Source organism: Cibotium barometz, chromosome 34, assembly GCF_041138505.1.
Source record: "Cibotium barometz isolate CiBa-2024 chromosome 34, ASM4113850v1, whole genome shotgun sequence".
Lineage (NCBI taxonomy): Eukaryota > Viridiplantae > Streptophyta > Polypodiopsida > Cyatheales > Cibotiaceae > Cibotium > Cibotium barometz.
Window position 1 is genome coordinate 25,463,853 of NC_141079.1, and position 21,964 is coordinate 25,485,816.

Below are 21,964 nucleotides of genomic sequence, written 5' to 3' on the forward strand. Positions count from 1 at the left end.
CAGGACTACCCCCCAGAGGAGCCTGTATTGGAGGATCCACTAAAGTGGAAGAACAAGAAGAAATCTTATAGCCGGAACAGATTGTATTCCATTCCGTGAGAAAAAGAGGTAAGACAGTAGTCTAAAAATTCCTCTTGAAGTTTAAGAACTATTCGCCTATGGATGCGAAATGGATGCTAGAAGAGTACTTCAAGAACTACCCAGATATTCTTCGAGCTTATGAGGAAGCAGTTAGTCCAGATGTATTTGAAGTACAGGCTTGAAACGTCTTGAGATCAAGACAAATTTAAGAGGGAGGGATTGGAGCCTTAGCCCACTTCATTGTATATATATTTATACTGAAATGGGAATTGATCATTATCTTGCTTATGTAATGATCTTGATTGGATATGCTCTAGCTTGGGTGGCAACGATGCCAGAAAGCCCAAGGAGCAAGATTTGTATATGGGAGGCAACGATGCCAGATATTTTGGACTTCGTAGTCGAGCGGTCATAGCGACCAGATGGCCTAGATGACTGTATTGGATTTCGCAGTCGAGCGGTCATTGCAACTAGATGGCCTAGATGACTGTATTGGATTTCAAAGTTGGGCAATCAATGCGACCAGATGGCCGAGATGACTATTCATGAACTCTTGGGCAATCCTAGTGACCAGATGGCTCAGCACGGTTTCGATGAAACCAGAAAGGACAATCCATGAACAGGAGGATCATTACTTGTGCATTGCATACTGATGTATGTTTGAATTTCTTTGACTTTGTGTGCTGTTTTTGATGCGTGGACAATGCTTGGATTTATGGCATGTGATAGTCCACTGTTCTCCAGACTACCTGGCCAGTACCTGCAATACTCAATAAGACGCGAATGATATATACTTGTTTGTTGACTAGCTTGTGTCTAGTTTTTGCAGAAGGTGAGTATGCATTTATTATCTAACCCCTGTTTTACAGGCTATGAAGAACATGTATCATCAAGAACAAGGACATCCGTCAAAGAAAGGCATAAAGATGTTGTCAGAGGAGCACAAGGCACCACATATAAGAGGAAAGACCAGATGCACAAGAGCACCAGATGGGGCTAGTACCACGATCATATCTATGCCATAGTTGAGGACAACTGTGATGTAAGAAGAAGGGAATATAACTATTTGTCCTCCATGCTCTTTTCACATGATAGAACTCATGCCTGGACACATGGACAGGATGATGGACACATGGAAACAAGGTTCCTAAAGTTGGAATTGGAAAAAGCACTTGTCCAGGTCAAAAAGCAAGAAAAAGCAAAAGTCAAAGTTTGTTGACCAAAAAGCTAATGGCACCGTTGGAAAGAGGGTGTCGAACTGAGTCAAAAAGCTATAAGCCGCTTTTTCAAAAAGCAACTCAAGGTCCAAAAAGCAAGGCCCTTAAGGTGTAAAAGCGTAAATCAAGAACTTTGACTATTCTTAAAGCAAAAGCAAGGAGGCAAAGCAAAAGCACGAAAATAAAACAAAAGTTAGGAGATAAAAGGCAAAAGCAAAGTGTGGTAAAAAGCAAGCATCCCCTCAAGTATTTAAAGGAGCATGTACTCTCTAGGTGGACCATAGAAGAACTCTTGAGAACATGGAGAAGAGACTTATCCTCATCATCTTCTTCATCACCTAACTACCTCCCCTCTACCGGTGGCCACCTTTGCAGTGCCAACCACTGTTGCTCCACCCCTCTGCGCATCATCATCGCCTTTGTGCCACCTTGTGAAGAAGTGCCGCCGCCCAAAACCCCCGCCATCGCATAGAGACACCTGCCACCGCAAAGAGCCGCCGGCGTCGCTGCCGCCCCAAAGCCGATTTTCGCCACTTGCCACCGGCGCCTCGGCCGCCCCAGAGCCGGCATTTTAGCCTCTTGTTTGCCGGATTTCCATCACCTATTGGCTGTTGCCTAACTCCTTCATCAACACCTCCTTTCAGCCGTCTTCTTTGGGAGGGGGTTGCCTCCATTTGAAGAACCGCCACCTCCTTCTTTCTTAGTGAAAAGGTCTTGGACAGCCATACAACTCTATCCATATCTCTTTGAGGGATTTCCTTGTGAAGATACAAACCCATCTTGGTGTGAAGCTTTTGGGATTACCTTGTCTAGATTGGATTGAGAACAAAGAGCTATTTGTGGATACTTGGGAACATCAATTGGATTCATTGGATTTCTATACTAGCCCGGTGTAAGACTCTTGTGGGTCATCCTCGTGGTGAGCTCGGCATCGGTTATCTTGTGCCTTGACCTCGGCCCGATCTCGACATCGACACCTTTGTTTGATATTGTATTTATTTGTTGTATTCGTCCTGGCTTGGAAAAGCACGTGGATTGTTCCTGAAATGGATTGCTAAAGAGGGGGCGGAGTCTGTTCCCCGCTCAACGTAGTGTACCGTGTGAAACCCCTATTTCCCATCTTTCTCTCCCCCTTCTCTCTCTCTATCTTTATCTCTTGTACATGTGGTTGCATCTGTCACTACACGCTCTGTTGGGCTTCCAGGGAGAAAGATGCTGAATGGGTGGTGATCCAAGAAGTGAGGACCGGTGCATAAGGCGAATCATCTTCAACAACAGCCTGAGGAAGAGGTAAAAGTGGAGGAGAACATAGAGAAACCAAGCCCAGAGGAAACAATAGAAGCCACCAACGAGAATGTCTTGCATGTGGCCACCAAAGCCAGTGTGTCCATGACAGTGTGGCAGGGAAGGAGGGCAAGGGAGCAAAGGCTACCAAGCGAAGCCGAAGATGAAGACAAGGAAAGATGGGAGCTGGAATAGAGGGGGAGGTGGGTGTGGAGGTCATGTTGGCCATGCAAGATGGTGGTGTGGGATGTAGAAGCGGATGAAAAATTTGTTGATGGCGAATGATGTTAATCCCATTTTGGATTAACAAATATACTCCTCCATTTGAGGACATTAATAAGTGTCATGCAAAGGCACTATAAAAGTTATACATTATGAGATATTGGCTACCCAAGGTCTTAGTTAAGTAAGTTTTGGGTGCCCAAGTGTAAATAAGGGCCAATTGTATATAAAGCATTTTCTCAAAATGAATGGACACAATCCCCCTTTGTGCTATGAGAGCTTTTGCTTTTGTCTTGAGAGAGATTGAGAAAGAGCATTCTAGCACTTGTGCCTTCTCTATACTTGTATGTTGCATGCTTGTATTGAGGAGTGAGAGAGAGTGATTGCCTTGTGTGGTGATGTGAGGGACTCTACGGTGATAGCGTGGAGGTGGAGGTGGAGCTTGGAGGATTGCAGCTTCTCAAGTGAGCTTGGAGACCTCAAGGGACACAAGTTCGAAGCATTGGTAAGTGCCCTACGATAGTTGTGTTCTATTGCTCTTCCCAAAGGTGAATGCACTCAGTTCCCTATTGGAGGTGTGGTAGCCTATAACTTCATGGTGTAAAATGCTCCCGGCATCATTGTTGCAATTCACGAGATTACCTTGCTAAAAATAGGTAGCCTTATCCTGACACCTCTGACACCACGGGTTTGAACAAATTAGAAACCGTGAATTAGCAGAAAACGTTCACAACGTGAGCCGAGAGCCTTTCTTCACGACATGAACCGATTGCATTTCACGACGTGAAACATTTGCATTTAACAACGTGAAATGATTCAGAGTCTTTCACGGCGTGAACCATTTGCATTTCACAACGTGAACCATTTTTCCTTCTCACGGCGTGAACTATTTCTGCAATTTCACGCCTTAATCAAATCTAACTCACGAATCAAATCTAACTCATGAACCTAGTATTGTCAGATTAAGGTTAAGGAAGTTCTCGAGACCAGTAAAAATTATAACAAGGTAACGTGGATTTTTGAGTCCGAAGCAGAAATTTTCAACACGTGAAAGTGCAGAAAATCGTTCACGACGTGAACAGTTTTCTGACATTTCACGCCGTGAACTGTTCTCTGCAATCTCACGGCCTCAGAAAACAAGTCAACAATATCTTACCAGAATTTAATTGGGGCAACAAAATAGCTTATCAAATCATATTTACATGCACTTGAGGTCTGGAAAGCTCATCGGAGACGACCTCACTCCTGACGATAGTGCATCAAATCACCCAGGATCATCCTATCAAAAGACTGTGGGTTCAAGCCACTGAGTAAACACTCAATTGAGTATCTTAAGAAATTTAATCACTGTCAAAATTAGTAGTGAAGAGTCCATGGAAGAAGGGTTGCAATACTCTGGGTTTGGGGAAGAGGAGAAACCACCCTCCCCTCTACCAGATCCAGCGGCGGTATCATTGATATAGCCCGGGGATTTTTTGGTCTCCAAACCAGCAACGATGTAGAGACGCAATTTGCGGGCATGGGTCCGTCAACCAGCGTTGGACTTGGTCCAAGGCAAGAAGTACCTATCCAACCTTCAAATTCGAGGCTGTCAAATACTAGCATCCCTCGAATGAGAAGAGACATGGAAAGCGCAGCCAACACATGTCAAGTATTCTTCCCAATCTTAGAGGAAGTAGAATTAGATCCGAAAAGGATTGAAGTAGAACGACAGCTACGAGAATTGAGCTTAAGGAAACAAGATCTCGATACTCAAAGGGCTAAAGCCGAACAAAAAGAGATGGAAAGTGTGAACTTACTTCAATCACGTGGCAAAGAGCTGGAAATAGTCATGGCCACCCAAGAGTGAGGGAGAAATTCCAAACTTAGAACCCATTAATGAAGAGCCAAGAATGGAGGAAGGGTTTGTAACCCTAGATGAAGGAGATAATTCACCAAGAGAAGCGGGTGAAGTAAAAGACCGCCTGTACATCAAGAAGGACATCGAGCAGATGATCAATCATCCCACGTTCTTACAAGACATGAGGCTCTTAATTCTACAAAGGCGTACGGAGGCAACTAATGATGAGCCATTCCAGAATGAAGTGGCCGGACCGTCCTATAGACCGGAAATGCCTAGAAGAGCCAACGTAGGAAGATAAAGAGATAAAGATAGAGAGAGAGAAAGGGGGGAGTAGCTCCTCAAAGACCAGGGGCGGATCCAACCATAGATCTTAATGTGACCACAAGGATGGATTTGTTGAATATGGCTGCGGAAATGGACCGAGGAATGGTCAGGGAACTAGGCATTGCTCTAGAATCCCGACCCTCCTAAATGAAGCCACACATCATTTTAAAGGTCATTCAAAAATTATCTAGGGATGGGGATCCTATTCAACATGTAGAGATCTTTGAGTCCACATGCGAAACCTGCAGACCAGCAAGTGATGTAACAATGATTCATGCTTTCTCACTGACCCTAGAAGGAAAAGCGCATCAATAGTTCCGAATCCTCAAACCCGAAGATAAGGTTAATTTCACACGGCTCAAGAATGTGTTTGTGCCAAGCTTTGCCAGAAGTGGCGACTGATGGAGTCCTGTGGCATAGTTGCACAACATCAAACAAAAGGAAGTGGAGTCAATGTGAGACTATGTGTCTCAGCTCAAGCACTTGAATTCAAGGTGCAAACTACAGGAGAGGCTAACTGATGATTGCCTTGCTTCCGGAGAGGAGTCCGAGACCACAAGATGCATGATTATCTGGTATTAGCCCGACCGGCTACTCTGGATGCATCTTGTAACCTGGCAATTGAATATGAAGACAATACGCTGGAATTGCCACAGCCAGAAGATGTCAAAATATCTTTGGAAGCAACGACTTGGCGAGTTTCGAGTCACCAAGAGATTGGAACTCAAAGCAAGCAAGTCAAGAACATGACTGTGGATGAACTCAGTAATGCAATACTGAAAAAATTGAAGGTAAAAGATGAAAGAGAAACATCTGGGCATGGACATACCCATCTTTACCCTCCTAGAGAATTGGTGTGGTGCTCTATGTGCAGATTGAATCACACTACTACTGAATGCCCACAGTTAAGAGCAAGGCCATTAGTCTATTGTGCACATTGTGTAAAATTAGAGAATCATGACACCTCCATGTGCAGATATCCAAGGTTCCAAACAGTAGCACAGTTGCCGGCACCTAGAGCTCCATTGGCCTTACCAACACCACCTGTGCAAATCACTGCAGTTGCAGGACAACCAAACTCTTCCTATTTACCTAGGAAGATGTTTTGGGTACAGAACACTTCACCTCTGCCGCCACCTGTTCTACCACTAGAGGCTGAAATCAATCAAGTATTGATTGAAGAGCCATCAGAAGATATGGAAATGGTGCGTGAAGTAGAAATCAGTGGTGAGTACTATGAGGAAGCTGTGGAGATTGCACCAGAATTCTATGTCTTACAGAATAACACGCTAGTACCTATGTTTCAAACCACGGTACAATGGAAGGGTAAGGACATAAACTCAAACATAAGGAGAGGACCGCTACAATGTTTTGGTTGTGGTGGTGGACCGCATCGAATCGCTGAATGTCCAAACAAGAATGTGGTTCATACGCACCAACCTTAACAATTGACTGCTCCACCCAATGACATGCCAGTACTTACTTGTACTAAATGTGGGATTGATCATTTGATCAAAGATTTTCCATACCGCGCAAGTGGTTCAACTTCCACTTCTAACCACGCACCGTCTGGACCATTAGTGTGCAACATGGAAACATCACGCCACTCAATGTCTTGACACGAGCCCAAGCCCAATTGGGGGACAAAGGAAAGAACCCAACAAATGCAACCACTCCCACAACTAGCAAGAGGAGGGTGAAAAAAGTAAGTAAGGGTGACACCAGGCTCACAATTCAAGATGGATCTAAAGAAGATACAATCGACATCGGGTCCACTCAATCAAGACAAGAGAGGGATCAAGTGGTTAAACCAAATGAGCCTGACCAAGAGATGCAAGGGGAAAGACCATCAATGTCACGATTGTGACGTATATATGTATCAGATACTCTCTTCATTGCTGATTCCTATTGCAGATGCAAAGAGTAACCAGCCAAGGGAACCCCTACCCTCGACTGGTTGCGACTCTTCGCCAAAGGATGTACCTCTTCATCGAATAGCCACATCCCTTCGACGAATGGTTGTATCCCTTGATGAATGGTTGTGCCTCTACATCGAATAGACACATCCCTTAGCCTAAAGTTGTATCCTTTCGTCTATGGTCATGTCCTTTCGTCAAAGGACATGCCTCTTCAAATGTGTCTCTTCATCTCCTCTATAAGAGACCTATTGTACTCAGTTTAATCAATTCAATTCAATCTTCTCTCAAGTGTTCTCCTGAAGGTTCTTGTTCTCTAAGTTAAGTACTTAAGTAGTAATTAGTACACAATTTGAGAGATTAACAACATAATCCTCACAGTGGTATCAGTGCAAAATTTTTTCCTACCTGTGGGTTGTGAAGCCCTCACCCTCTCCGCGGCACTCCCTCATCCATCCCTCTTTTCGGTATTGTATGGAAGAAGCGGAGCGATGGTGGACTTGGCGTAAATCCTTGTCCATAAAGATGTAAAAAAAAAAAAGGTTTCACACCCATACACACACACCGTGTGTATTGCAGAGGGAACCCTGGCTGCATACCTGGATTACCCTCCCTCCCTGCTGCCGGTGGTGTTAGGCGTTCGCAGCATGGCAAGAACCCCCCCTCTCCCTGCCAAATATGGAACACCCTCCCGCTCCTCGCTTCGTTCGCTACCGGCGTGAGCCCCTTGCTTGCTTCGTGCAGCTGCCGGCCCTGAGCCCCTCGCCGCCGCATAGCGACCGCCCTCCACGTCTTCGCTTATTCGCTAGCGGCGCCTTTTCGAAGCGGCGCACCTTTTCCTTTGGTCGGCTACGCAATCCAGGCCCGTCATCTTTACACCATATTTTTTAAAAAAAAAAATAATTAATACATAACATTGACACGTGGGTCTTCAAGTTTAAAAAAAAAACACAAACGTGCGCTAGTGTGAACCGTTTTTCCCCCTTTTCGTTGGCGATTCGGCAACCACCCTCCCCTGGCTCTCAGGATGCCACCATCTTCACGTTCGCCCCCTCTCCCCGGCAATTCGGTGACCATCTTCCTCCTAGCTATCAGTGGGTTCTCCCGTCTCTGCCCACGCCACATAGTCTGTGCGCTCTCGCCATCTACGTGCATGCTTCATGGACAACTTTCCGGAGGAACCCGACATGCACATCTCCTACGTGAGTTACATCGACGAGATCCTCGAGGCTCTTCTTCCCGAACACAGCCCTCCTCGTGCCCCCACTCCGGAACCGGTGCCACTTTCCGCCGATGCTGAGTGGATTCCAAGTCTCCCGGACTCTCCTATCCCAGTAGCCTCGGCCTCACAGGTGTACCGCATACATGTCAAGAGCCCGCATGTAACCGAACCCGACACTTGGGCGATCTGGACTATTTTCCTCACCTGCGAGCCACTGCACCTTACTCATTTCGAGTACTTTCTGTCACAGTACCCTCAGTTGGCACACTTTCTTCCAGAGTGCAGTGTGGATGGCCTCCGCAATATCTCCTCCACGCGCCCTCCTATGACACTCTATTGCGAGATCTTCGTCCCCGATTATACTCCATTATCTCCGGTGACCAGCTCTTTGGCGGAACCAAACGAAGAAGTGGAAGCAGACGAAGTAACCTCCGAGAACGATCCCGAGGAAGTAGAGGACCCCGACTTCGAGTACGAGGATCCCATTACTGCCTCTCCAACAGCTGTTCCTTCCATCCTACATTTCGGGTGGACCTTTCCTGCTTCACCTCAGTACTCTCTCTGAGTTCTCTAGATGTCGACTTCGCACGACAACGTGCCACCCGCCGATCCTCAGATGGAGGCCTTGCAGATGACCACTCTTCAACAACAGATGGAGGACTTGCAACGGGCCCTTTTCGACGGTATGGCATCAATGCGATCACAAACGGAAGACATGCAACAACGGCACCAACACCAGCGCAAGGGATCTAGGAAGTCACAGTGAGCGCGTCGTTCGCGTTCTCCAACATCATCATCCTTGGTGGGCCAGCAGGACGATCCTTCGACTCCTCCCGATCCGACCGCCGAGGTAGACAATGTTGAACTTAAACTTTTGTATAAATTAATGACCACGGCACAAACAAGAAAGATGGATATCAAGTTACCTGAGCCCTACAATGGCCGCCGCGATAAGCTGTTAATCGATCACTGGCTCTACAAGATGGAGGTTTATTTCTCAAATACCGAATTGCCCGAAAACAAAAAAGTGGCATTGGCCAGTACCCTCTTGAAAGATACCGCCTTCCTTTGGTGGCGACGCAGGATTTCAGATGGCAAGTCTACTCTGACGTGGGATAAATTTCGGCGTGCTCTTCGCAAGGCTTTTGAGCCTGCCAATGGGAACTTTCATGCCAGGTCTTCTCTTCGCCGCTTGAGTCAAACTGGCTCCGTGGCCACGTACATCTCAGAGTTTCAAAAACTGGCTCTCGAGATAGACACACTCAGCCCCTATGACCAGCTTCACAGCTTCATTGATGGACTTGAACCCACGATCCAAGACGAAGTCCATAAGTACAATCCTGCCACCCTGGATGAAGCAATCTCGTATGTCGAGCGCATTAGTGATTACAGGCGTCCTCCCAGGAACTTTTCCTCCGACGCCCGTTCTTACCAGTGGAATCGACCCAATGGGACTAGCCAACCCCAGCGTCCCAATCCTGGACAACCAAACTCTCGGCAACCATATTTTGGACAACAGTCCTTTCGGTCGCGCTTCTCCGGGCAAGCTCCCACGTCAAACACAGGATCCTCTCAGACAGAATCCTCTGGCAGCAGAAACCGAGATCGGTCCCGACAGGACCGTCACAGCAATGATCGGCGCAGCTTCAAGCAAGAAACCTCTTCAGGACAGCAAACCTCTTCATCGACTACCACTTCATCCCAACCTAGTCGTCTAGGCCTCTGTACAATTTGTTCTGGCGATCACCGGTGGTATGAATGTCCACAGCGCCCTAAACCCTCCAACACTCGGCGCAATTCTCAGGTGGACAGTTGCCACCATGCTGATCATGACCCGCCTCCTGTGAAAGACAAAAACAAACAAATAGCTTGTTCTGTTCGCGTTTCTGAAGTTGTCGATGCTTAATGGCCAAAGTACCAACCCTGTTTCGATAAATCTTTCCAAGTAGGTCCTTAGTCTTCTAGGTTTCATTGGCGAGCATCCCATCAATGTACTGGTGGACAGTGGCTGTTCCACTAATTTTGTGGGCACTAGTTTGGTTCACAAGCTTCGTCTACAGACCCAACATTTTGTGGATGCTTTTCAAGTAGAGCTTGCTGATGGTTCCTTCCTTAATTGTAACAAAAAGGTGCAACAGCTTCAGTTCCAGATTCAAGATTATCAAGATCACCTTAATTTTTCAGTGATGCCGTTGTCTTGATAATCTTGAAAAATTAAGGTGATCTTGATAATCTTGAATCTGGAAAACTGAAGCTGTTGCACCTTTTTGTTACAATTAAGGAAGGAACCATCAGCAAGCCACAAAATGTTGGGTCTGTAGGCGAAGCTTGTGAACCAAAGAAGTGCCCACAAAATTAGTGGAAGAGCCACTGTCCACCAGTACATTGATGGGATGCTTGCCAATGAAACCCAGAAGACTAAGGACTTGCTTGGAAAGATTTACCGGAACAGGGTTGGTACTTTGGCCATTAAGCATCAGGGTACTAACAACTTCAGAAACGCGAACAGAACAAGCTATTTGTTTGTTTTTGTCCTTCACAGGAGGCGGGTCATGATCAGCATGGTGGCAACTGTCCACCTGAGAATTGTGCCGAGTGTTGGAGGGTTTAGGGCGTTGTGGACATTCATACCACCAGAACAAATTAAACAGAGGCCTGGACGACTAGGTTGGGATGAAGTGGTTATCGATGAAGAGGTTTGCTGTCCTGAAGAGGTTTCTCGCTTGAAGCTGCGTCGATCATTGCTACGACAGTCCTGTCGGGACCGATCTCGGTTTCTGTGGGACAGAGGATTCGGTCTGAGAGGATCCTGCGTTTGACGCGGGAGCTTGCCCGGAAGGACAGGTGTCCAGAATATGGTCGCCGAGAGTTTGGTTGTCCAGGATTGGGGCGCTGGGGTTGGCTAGTCCCATTGGATCGATTCCGCTGGTAAGAACAGGCGCCGGAGGAAAAGTTCCTGGGAGGACGCCTGTAATCACTAATGCGCTCGACATACGAGATTGCTTCATCCAAGGTGGCAGGATTGTACTTATGGACTTCGTCTTGGATCGTGGGTTCAAGCCCGTCAATGAAGCTGTGAAGCTGGTCAGAGGGACTAAGTGTGTCTATCTCGAGAGCCAATTTTTGAAACTCTGAGATGTACGCGGCCACAGAGCCAGTTTGACTCAAGCGGCGGAGAGAAGACCTGGCATGAAAGTTCCCATTGGCAGGCTCAAAAGCCTTGCGACGAGCACGCTGGAATTTATCCCACGTCGGAGTAGACTTGCCATCTGAAATCCTGCGTCGCCACCAAAGGAAGGCGGTATCTTTCAAGAGGGTACTGGCCAATGCCACTTTTTTGTTTTCGGGCAATTCGGTATTTGAGAAATAAACCTCCATCTTGTAGAGCCAGTGATCGATTAACAGCTTATCGCGGCGGCCATTGTAGGGCTCAGGTAACTTGATATCCATCTTTCTTGTTTGTGCTGTGGTCATTAATTTATACAGAAGTTTAAGTTCAACATTGTCTACCTCGGCAGTCGGATCGGGAGGAGTTGAAGGATCGTCCTGCTAGCCCACCGAGGATGATGATGATGATGTTGGAGAACGCGAACGACGCGCTCACTATGACTTCCTGGATCCCTCGCGCTGGTGTTGGTGCCGTTGTTACATGTCTTCTGTTTGTGATCACATTGATGCCATACCGTCGAAAAGGGCCCGTTGCAACTCCTCCATCTGTTGTTGAAGAGTGGTCAACTGCAAGGCCTCTATCTGAGGATCGGCGGGTGGCACGTTGTCGTGCGAAGTCGACATCTAGAGAACTCAGAGAGAGTACTGAGGTGAAGCAGCAAAGGTCCACCCGAAATGTAGGATGGAAGGAACAGCTGCTGGAGAGGCAGTAATGGGATCCTCGTACTCGAAGTCGGGGTCCTCTACTTCCTCGGGATCGTTCTCGGAGGTTACTTCGTCTGCTTCCACTTCTTCGTTTGGTTCCGCCAAAGAGCTGGTCACCGGAGATAATGGAGTATAATCGGGAACGAAGATCTCGCAGTAGAATGTCATAGGAGGGCGCGTGGAGGAGATATTGCGGAGGCCATCTACACTGCACTCTGGAAGAAAGTGTGCCAACTGAGGGTACCGTGATAGAAAGTACTCGAAATGAGTAAGGTGCAGTGGCTCGCAGGTGAGGAAAATAGTCCAGATTGCCCAAGTGTCGGGTTCGGTTACATGCGGGCTGCTGACATGTATGCGGTACACCTGTGAGGCCGAGGCTACTGGGATAGGAGAGTCCGGGAGACTTGGAATCCACCCAGCATCGGCCAAAAGTGGCACCGGTTCCGGAGTGGGAGCACGAGGAGGGCTGTGTTCGGGAAGAAGAGCCTCGGGGATCTCATCGATGTAACTCAGGTAGGAGATGTGCATGTCGGGTTCCTCCGGACAGTTGTCCATGAAGCATGCACGTAGATGGCGAGAGCGCACAGACTATGTGGCGTGGGCAGAGGTGGGAGAACCCACTGACAACCGGGAGGAAGATGGTCGCCGAATCGCCGGGGAGAGGGGGGCGAACGTGAAGATGGTGGCATCCTGAGACAGCCGGGGAAGGGTGGTTGCCGAATCACCAACGGAAAGGGGGAAAAACGGTTCACACTAGCGCACGCCCGTTTTTTTTATATTATTTATTTATTGAAGACCCACGTGTCAATGTTATGTATTAATTTTTTATTTTTATTTTAATGGTGTAGAGATGACGGGCCTGGATCGCATAGTCGACCGGAGGAAAAGGTGCGCCGCTTCGAAAAGGCGCTGCCAGTGAATAAGCGAAGAGGTGGAGGGCGGTCGCTATGCGGCGGTGAGGGGCTCAAGGCCGGCAGCTGCACGAAGCAAGCAAGGGGCTCACGCCGGCAGCGAACGAAGCGAGGAGAGGGGGAGGTTCCTGCCATGCTGCGAACGCCTAACACCACCGGCAGCAGGGAGGGAGGGTAATCCAGGTATGCAGCCAGGGTTCCCTCTCTGCAATACATACGGTGTGTGTGTATGGGTGTGAAACCTTTTTTTTTTTTTAACATCACTATGGGCAAGGATTTACGCCAAGTCCACCATCGCTCCGCTTCTTCCATACAACACCGAAAAGAGGGGTAGATGAGGGAGTGCCGCGGAGAGGGTGAGAGCTTCACAACCCACGGGTAGGAAAAAATTTCGCTTTGATACCACTGTGAGGATTATGTTGTTAATCTCTCATATTGTATACTAATTACTACTTAAGTACTTAACTTAAAGAACAAGAACCTTCAGGAGAACGAGAGAAGATTGAATTGAATTGATTAAACTGAGTATAATAGGTCTCTTATATAGGAGATGAAGAGGCATGTCCTTTGACGAAAGGACATGACCACAGACGAAAGGATACAACTTTAGGCTAATGGATGTGTCTATTCGATGTAGAGGCACAACCATTCATCAAGGGATACAACCATTCGTCGAAGGGATGTGGCTATTCGATAAAGAGGTACATCCTTTGGCGAAGAGTCGCAACCAGTCGAGGGTAGGGGTTCCCTTGGCTGGTTACTCTTTGCATCTGCAACAGGAATCGGCAATGAAGAGAGTATCTGATACATATATACGTCACAATCGTGACATTCATCAACCCCTAAAGGAGTTGGTGAGTACCCAAATGCTGAAGAGGAGATAAGGAAGCTTGAAGAAGACAAGGCCCTAGTTGAAGAGTGTCAACGACTTCACGAAGCCAAGTTACAGGCTAACCGGGTCAGGGATACAATGTATCCAAGAAACGAACCAACAAGGGAAAGGGGATTGGACGTACCTACTCCAATTCTAGAAGAGATGGAAGAGGGATCTCAAGGAAACACGATGTCAAGAATGTTTGAGGAAGATGTACCAAATTATGTAGGCCACTCTATGGGCTATCCATAGGTGTCACTCATTCCTTGGTATGTGCCTTGTAGGCCTAGATATTATCAATTAGGACCTATGGTACAGTTAGTACTAGTTCCGATTGAGACACCTAGTACATGTATGACACCCAGTTAGGGGTTCATCATATTAGGTGTATCTTTTGTACTCTTTATCACTAGAGCAATAGATCTACAGCAGCTCGCTTCCTTCCTTGCTTCTGCCTCCATTGCTTCCGTTGTCCACTTCACCCAACAGTGGTATCAGAGCCAGCCTTACACTTGTGTTCTAGCTCTCCTTAGCCTCCCCCGAGTCCTCCATTGCTCATTGGGAGTCTGCTGCCCTGCTGGTCGTCACATTTTCAATCTGTTCGAGGCTCTTCAGCTGCTGTCCAAGGCTTCCAGAGCCTTTTTGTCGCCATAACTTGCCTTATTGCTGCTTCCAGCGTTGAGGCGACTGCTTCTAGGCCTTGCTACAACATTTTCGAGGTCTTCTACAGCACCCGTGGCCATCTGTCGCCATTTTTGTACTGCAGATCCAGGCGCCCAGCTCCTATGACCTCAACCAGACTCAGATCCAGGCGCCCAGCTCCCGTAACCTCACTAGAGTCATCTGCAGGAGGCGTCCTGCTGCCCATGATGCCCATGCTGTGGATGCAAATGTACTCCCTGACACATATTTATGGCATGAGAGGTTTGGTCAGCTGAATCTTAATGCCTTGGTACGGTTGCCACAAATGGTTGAAGATATGCCACAGATGCGCATGCCTACTAAGAAACATATCTGTGAAGCTTGCCTACTTGGCAAGATGCACCGCTTTGCTCTCCCCAAAGATGGCAGAGTTGGGGCATCTCGCAAGTTATTTCTTGTTCATAGTGATGTGTGTGGTCCCATGAAGACCGCATCTATTGGTGGCTTCTACTACTTTGTCACCTTCATTGATGACTTTACCAGGTACACTTGGATATTTGCATTGAAGTCCAAGTCGGAGGTGTTCACATGCTTCAAGCACTTCATTGCCTTGGCTGAAAATGATGCAGGCTTGAAGATTGCCAATATGAGATCTGATAGAGGGGGGGAATACATGTCTAAGGAATTCAACGATTACTTGGCAGCCCGTGGTATTCATCATGAGTGCACAGTGCCTTACACTCCTCAACAGAATGGAGTTGCTGAGCGGAAAAACAGGACCATTATGGAGATGGCTAGGTGTATGCTTAAGGGCAAGAATTTGCCTAATATGTTTTGGTTGGATGCAGTGATGTGTGGAAATTATGTCTTGAACAGATGCCCAACTAAAGCATTGAGAACAGTCACACCCTATGAGGCTTGGAAAGGTCACAAGCCATCCATTTCCCATATGCGTACCTTCGGGTGTTTGGCCTATGCACATGTACCTTCACAGAGGCGGACAAAGTTGGATGATAAGGCTATCAAATGCATATTTTTGGGATACACTGCAGCGAGCAGAGGTTATAGACTTTATGAGCCCTCATCACGTAGGGTGGTTGTCAGTAGAGATGTTATCTTTGATGAGACATCCTCTATGCCTTTGCGGGATTGCAAAATGCAGTCCACACTTGGTGTCTCGGACATTTTTGACAGTCTTGTGCCATTGCTTGGTTCCGATGCCTCCGATGATGCACCACAGGGATACACTCCTCCACATACTGCTCATTTACAGCCTATCACGCAGTCCGAACAACCACCTGTTGTGACAGATATGCCACATGCTCTTGAGGATGTTGTGGAAGAGGCAGTAGAGCAGGAATTGGCTGACATAAGACAACCTAAAAGAGCTCCTCGTTGGTTCTTTGCTTTGAAGGACAACAAGTTAGATGCTCCTTTGCCAGCCCGTACAAGAGCTGCAACCAAAAGAGATTTGGCAAACTCGGTTGCTCATGCTTTGATTGCTACAGCATGTGATGAGGAGGCTGTTTGTCACAGAGATGCCTTTTCAAATAAGTTGTGGATGCAAGCCATGCAAGATGAATTGAACTCCATTCATGCCAATCAAACATGGGAGTTATGTGACTTGCCTGCAGGTAAACATGCCGTGGAGACTAAGTGGGTTTACAAAGTGAAGAGGAAAGCTGATGGTTCAGTTGATAGGTACAAAGCCCGTCTTGTGGCCAAAGGCTATGCTCAGAAAGAGGGCATTGATTATGAAGAGACCTTTGCTCCCACTTCACGTATCACCACCATTAGATGTGTTATTGCCGTGGCTGCCCACAATAATTGGGAAGTGCATCAGTTGGATATCAAGACAACATTTCTCAATGGTCTATTGGCAGAGGAAGTCTATGTTGCACAACCTCCTGGCTTTGAGGTTGTAGGTTCTGAAAATAAGGTATGCCGGCTTAAGAAAGCCTTGTATGGATTGAAGCAGGCACCTCGGGCTTGGTATGACAGGATTCACACTCATTTGCTCAGCCTTGGTTTTCAGAATAGTCCCACAGAGGTGACTTTATATATCCGCAAGAGGGGGGCAGATTTGCTGATTTTGATCCTCTATGTGGATGACATGATTCTCACTGGGCCACATCCCAAGCAAATTGCAGATTTTAAACGAGAATAGCAATCATTTGCTCTTACTGAGCTTGGCCAATTGCAGTACTATTTGGGCATACAATTTGCTCGGACTAAGGGGGGGATTATTATGTCACAATCCAAGTACATTGGGCAGCTCTTACAGAGATTTCAGTTTGAGGACTACAAACCCGTCTCCACCCCATTAGAGACTGGTTTTTGTTTCTCTGCTGAAGATACCAGTGGACCTTGTGATGCTACCTCTTATCAGCAGGCAGTTGGTTGTTTACTTTACTTGTGTCATACTCGGCCAGACTTGCAGTACGTGGTCTCCCAGTTGAGCAGGTTTATGCACAGTCCCACTCATCACCATTGGCATGCAGTGAAACGTGTCTTCAGATATATCAAAGGCACACAACACTTGGGCCTTTTTTACAAGGCTGATTCTTCACTTATCATGCATGGGTTCACTGATAGTGATTGGGCTGGTTGCTATGATACACGCCGATCCCATAGTGGCAATTGTTTCATGCTTGGCTCTTCATGCATCTCTTGGTTCAGCAAGAAGCAACCACATCTAGTTGTGAGGCTGAGTACAGGGCAGCTTTCACAGCTACAGTAGAGTGTGTTTGGTCAGACTACTCCTACAATCATTCATACTGACAGTCAGAGTGCTTTGGCTATTGCACGAAATCCTCTGTTTCATGCTCGCACGAAACACATTGAGGTTCATTACCACTATGTCAGAGAGCGATGGTCAGATGGTGACATTCAGTTGTCTTACATTCCCACTGAAGATAACTTGGCAGATCTCTTCACGAAGGCTCTCCCGGCGACCAAAGTTTGAGGCTTTTCGACAAGCTTTACACTTGGTACCATTTGTTACGTGATCTGCTACTATGTACAGTCATAGGTTGCTATATCCATATTGGACGAATTTGTGCAACCATAACCTTTAGTCTTCAGGTATCTTGAGACGTTTCTAGGATACTTCAGTCCATACCATCGAGGGGGGTTTGTAGGCCACTCTATGGGCTATCCATAGGTGTCACTCATTCCGTGGTATGTGCCTTGTAGGCCTAGATATTATCAGTTAGGACCTATGGTACAGATAGTACTAGTTCCGATTGGGACCTAGTACATGTATGACACCCAGTTAGGGATTCATCATATTAGGTGTATCTTTTGTACTCTTTATCACTAGAGCAATAGATCTACAGCAGCTCGCTTTCTTCCTTGCTTCTGTCTCCATTACTTCCGTTGTCCACTTCACCCAACAAATGAGTCCATCCATTCATTTCCTAGGGATGGATACGAGACACACACATGGAAGGAACTCTCAATTGCCAGAGAACCCAGAGACATAAGCTACTAAAGTACACAACGAGTTTTCTAAGGATTGGGGTGAGGAATTGAGTAAGATATCCCTTGAAGAAAAACATAGGGAGGAAGTCATCCTTCAAGAACCGAAAACACCTAAGCTTACGAAAGCTGGGCGCCGAAAATGAAACAAAGCTTTGGCAAAAGCTAAGCTAGAGGCCAGGAAAGTTATGGCTAAAACAAAAAGTGAGAATGAGGATAAACCAGACCTTCTTTCAGTACCAGACCATTTCAAAACCTACACAATTGATGAACGAAAGGTGGTCGTACTGACGGCAAAAAGAGTTAAGGAAGATGGGTTGTCCACATCATACGATGGCCCAACTGAAGTCAAGGAAGTTAATATTGCAGAACCAGGGGAGGAAGCCAAACCTGTTTATATCGCTAAGGACTTGACTCCGAAAGAAAATGAACTTGTCGCTCTCCTTAAAGAATTTAAGGATTGTTTTGCCTGGAACTACAAAGAGATGAAGGGTGTACCACCTGAGGTGGTGCAACATACAATCCCAATCATGGACGGCTCAAGACCAACAAGGCAAAAACCATACCAGATGAATCCTAAATATGCGGCAATCGTAAAGGAGGAAATCGATAAACTCACTGCTGCAAATTTCATCTATGAGATAGAACATACGGATTGGTTGTCACCAATCGTAATAGTGCCAAAGAAGAATGGGAAACTTAGGGTATGTGTCGATCTTAAAAAGGTCAACGCAGCTACTAGGAAGGACCATTATCCATTGCCCTATACGGAACACGTTTTGGAGAGAGTAGCTGGTGAAGAAGCTTCCAGCTTCTCGGACGGATTTTTAGGCTACAATCAGGTGTCTATAGCACTCGAAGACCAGCATAAGACAGAGCCTTCAATACAATGTGGGGTACGTTTGCTTACAAAGTCATGCCTTTCGGTCTCACCAATGCCCCGGCAACATTCGAACGATTAATGTGCACAGCCTTCAAAGACTACTTGCAGAAGTGATTGAAGCTATTCATTGATGATATCTGTGTACACACTCTCGATGGACAGACCATCTAGCTTGCTTAAGGAAGGTGTTTGCGCGATGTCGATTGTATCGTATATCCTTAAACCCTTTAAAGTGCCAATTTTGGGTCAAATACGGTGTGATATTGGGACACATTGTCTCTAAGAACGGTATATCCACACAGATAACAACAAGGTCAGGTTGATCTTGGAACTGCCATCACCCACTAAATACAAAGGTGTGCAAAGATTTATGGGCCACGTTGGGTATTACTGCCGCTTCATAATCTTCTATGCTGAAATCGCCAGGCCATTATATGAGCTACTCATTGTCTTTGAATGGACTGATGAATGCTAGAAAGCATATGATAGATTGAAGCAAGCGCTAGCTAGCTCGCCAATTCTAAGACCACCTAATTGGGACCTTATATTTCATGTGCATATCGATGCATCGAACTTTGCTATTGGATGATGTTGGCACAGCCTGGTGAGTTCAAATTGGACTACCCAGTTTGCTTCACTAGTCGCCAATTGAATGATGCAGAGATGAATTATACTACCACAAAGCGAGATGGGTTGGCCATGGTTTATGCAGTAAAGGAGTATCGACATTACCTATTGGCCAACAAATTTGTTTTCTTTGTGGACCATCAGGCCTTATTATACTTGGTGAACAAACCTTGCACCACCGAAAGAATCACACGTTGGTTGTTATCGCTATTGGAATTTGGCTTCACGATTACGGTGAGAAAGGGAACATAGCATGTATTGGCCGATCATATGTCAAGAATTCCAAATGGGGAACTAGCAATTGGTGTTGATCATGACCTCCCTGATGCTTGTTTGTTCAAACTAGACATGGTGCCCGAATGGAGCGAGGAAATATCCGATTACCTAGCTCATGGTTTTCTGCAAGAACGACCCTTGAACAAAGATAAAATGCGACGGCTTGTTAAGCTTGTTGCACCTTATCAATTAATTGCGGGAGACCTATACAAGCTAGGTAAGGACAATGTCCTAAGGAAATGCGTGAGAAATGTCGTCAGGAGATGCGTGAGGGAAGATTAGTTCATCACGATATTGGATGAAGCACATTCAGGGATAGCCGGAGGACATTTTGCTGGAGAGGTTATGGCTCGCAAGGTGCTTCAAGCAGGACTATGGTAGCCTACGTTGTTTGGAGACGCCATAGAGTTTATCAAAAGGTGCCAAGAATGTCACCGATTTGCTATCCCACAACAAAGGGACAGGATGCCACTTACCCCTGTTATTGTAAGACAACTTTTTGAAAAATGGAAAATTGATTTTGTTGGACCTGTTAGTCCATCTGCGCATCCATCACAAGCCCAATATGTGATCGTGGTGGCCACGGACTATTTTATGAAATGGACAAAAGCCAGAGCCTCTAAGCGAGCTGATGCACGAACAACAACAAAGTTCTTATATGAGCAAATCATTTCGAGATTCGGCTGTCCATTAGAGTTAGTCACTGATCGCGGTTCACATTTCATTAATGAGGTGATTGATCACTTACTTGCTAGATTCCTTGTAGTCCACTGGAAGTCATCACCTTATTATCCATAGGCTAATGGTCAAGCGGAGAGTACAAACAAGATTTTGTGTACTATCTGGACAAAAACATTGGAAGCAAGTCGAACGGATTGGGAACATAAGCTGATAGCAGCCTTATGGGCATATCGAACATCGTATAAGGTAGCGACGGAATATACTGTTACCATATTATAGTAGTGATGTGTGTGAACACACTTAGGACCGCCGGGGCACTTTTTCCCTCACTAGGAGGTTTTTTCCCCCGTGCATTGTATATACGCCCATTATCTTCTAGGGCTTGTTATCTTTCATTTTTGGCACTCATAATACACTACAGTGTTGTGCTCAAGCTTCCTCATCTTCTTGAAGTTGTGTGTGCATTCCTGCAACCCTAATTCCAACAATTGGTATCAAAGCAGGCTTCCTCCTCCCGGGCAGCATCACCGGCACCTGCCGCTTCATCTCCTCCGATTGCGACGAGGTTTCACGAGCGTCTGCAGGTTAGTATATGCTGTGGGAAAGCCCGTAGGGCTTGTTCGTTTCAGAATTTTGATCTGAAGTCATTTCGCCCTCCGTTTTTGCATTTTAAGTACTGCGCAGGCAAAATCGTCCTACTGTGCAGATTTTCTGTCAAGATTAAAATCTGCAGGACAGGTGCCCATTCGTCTGTTTTGGGCTGTGCTATATAGCACAGGTCGATTTTATACAGGTTTACCTCTTACAGACAGCATTTACATCTAGTAGTACAGTCATTGGCCATGGCTGACAACAATGATGTATTCCGCATGTTGGCTGCTGAGGATAAGTTGGATGGCACCAACTATCCATTGTGGGCATATATGATGCGACATGTATTGGTAGCAAAGGGGTTATGGAACATTGTGCAGGGTATTGATGCACGTCCTATTGTGGCTGGGAATGCTGCAAACACATCAGAAACAGGTACTGTTGATGATGGTGCAGGCACAAGTGCTGTAGCAGCTGTTCGAGAACCACCACTTTCAGCAGAGCAGATTCGTTGGGATGGTAGAGATGCGCAGGCTCATGCCTTGATTGCGCTGTCTGTCAAACGTACCATTATCCCACATATTCGCTCCTGCAGGACTTCTAAGGATGCTTGGGATGTACTTGCCACATTGTATCAGGCAAGAAATGAGGCTCGTGTTGCTTATCTCCGAAAACAGTTGGAGAGTGAGCATATGAACGAAGGTGATTCTATGGATAGCTTTTTGACAAAGATCAAGGATTTCAAAGAGCAGCTCATTTCTGCAGATGAAATCCTGTCAGACAGTTCACTTGTGCAGACTGTTTTGAATGGTCTACCAGATTCTTATCAGGGTTTTGCTTCCACTCTTCGCTTGATGATGAAAGGCAATCCCAATGCCTTATCATTTGAGGAGTTAGTTTCTGTTTTGCTGCAAGAAGACCAGTCAAGGCAAAACAGGAATATTATGCGTGTCGCAGATCAAGCTTTCGTTGCTAGTCAGAGAAGCGGGAAAGGTAAAGCAGGCTTTTCTTCTAGTA

The 21,964-nt window shown here is 46.4% G+C and overlaps 1 protein-coding gene across 2 annotated transcripts in view; it reads right to left on the reverse strand.

Annotated features, from left to right (window-relative positions):
- The window catches only part of LOC147618822 (uncharacterized), a 121,019-nt gene that overhangs the window by 22,604 nt on the left and 76,451 nt on the right, over positions 1 to 21,964 (reverse strand). The gene's annotated exons all lie outside the window — the stretch shown is intronic.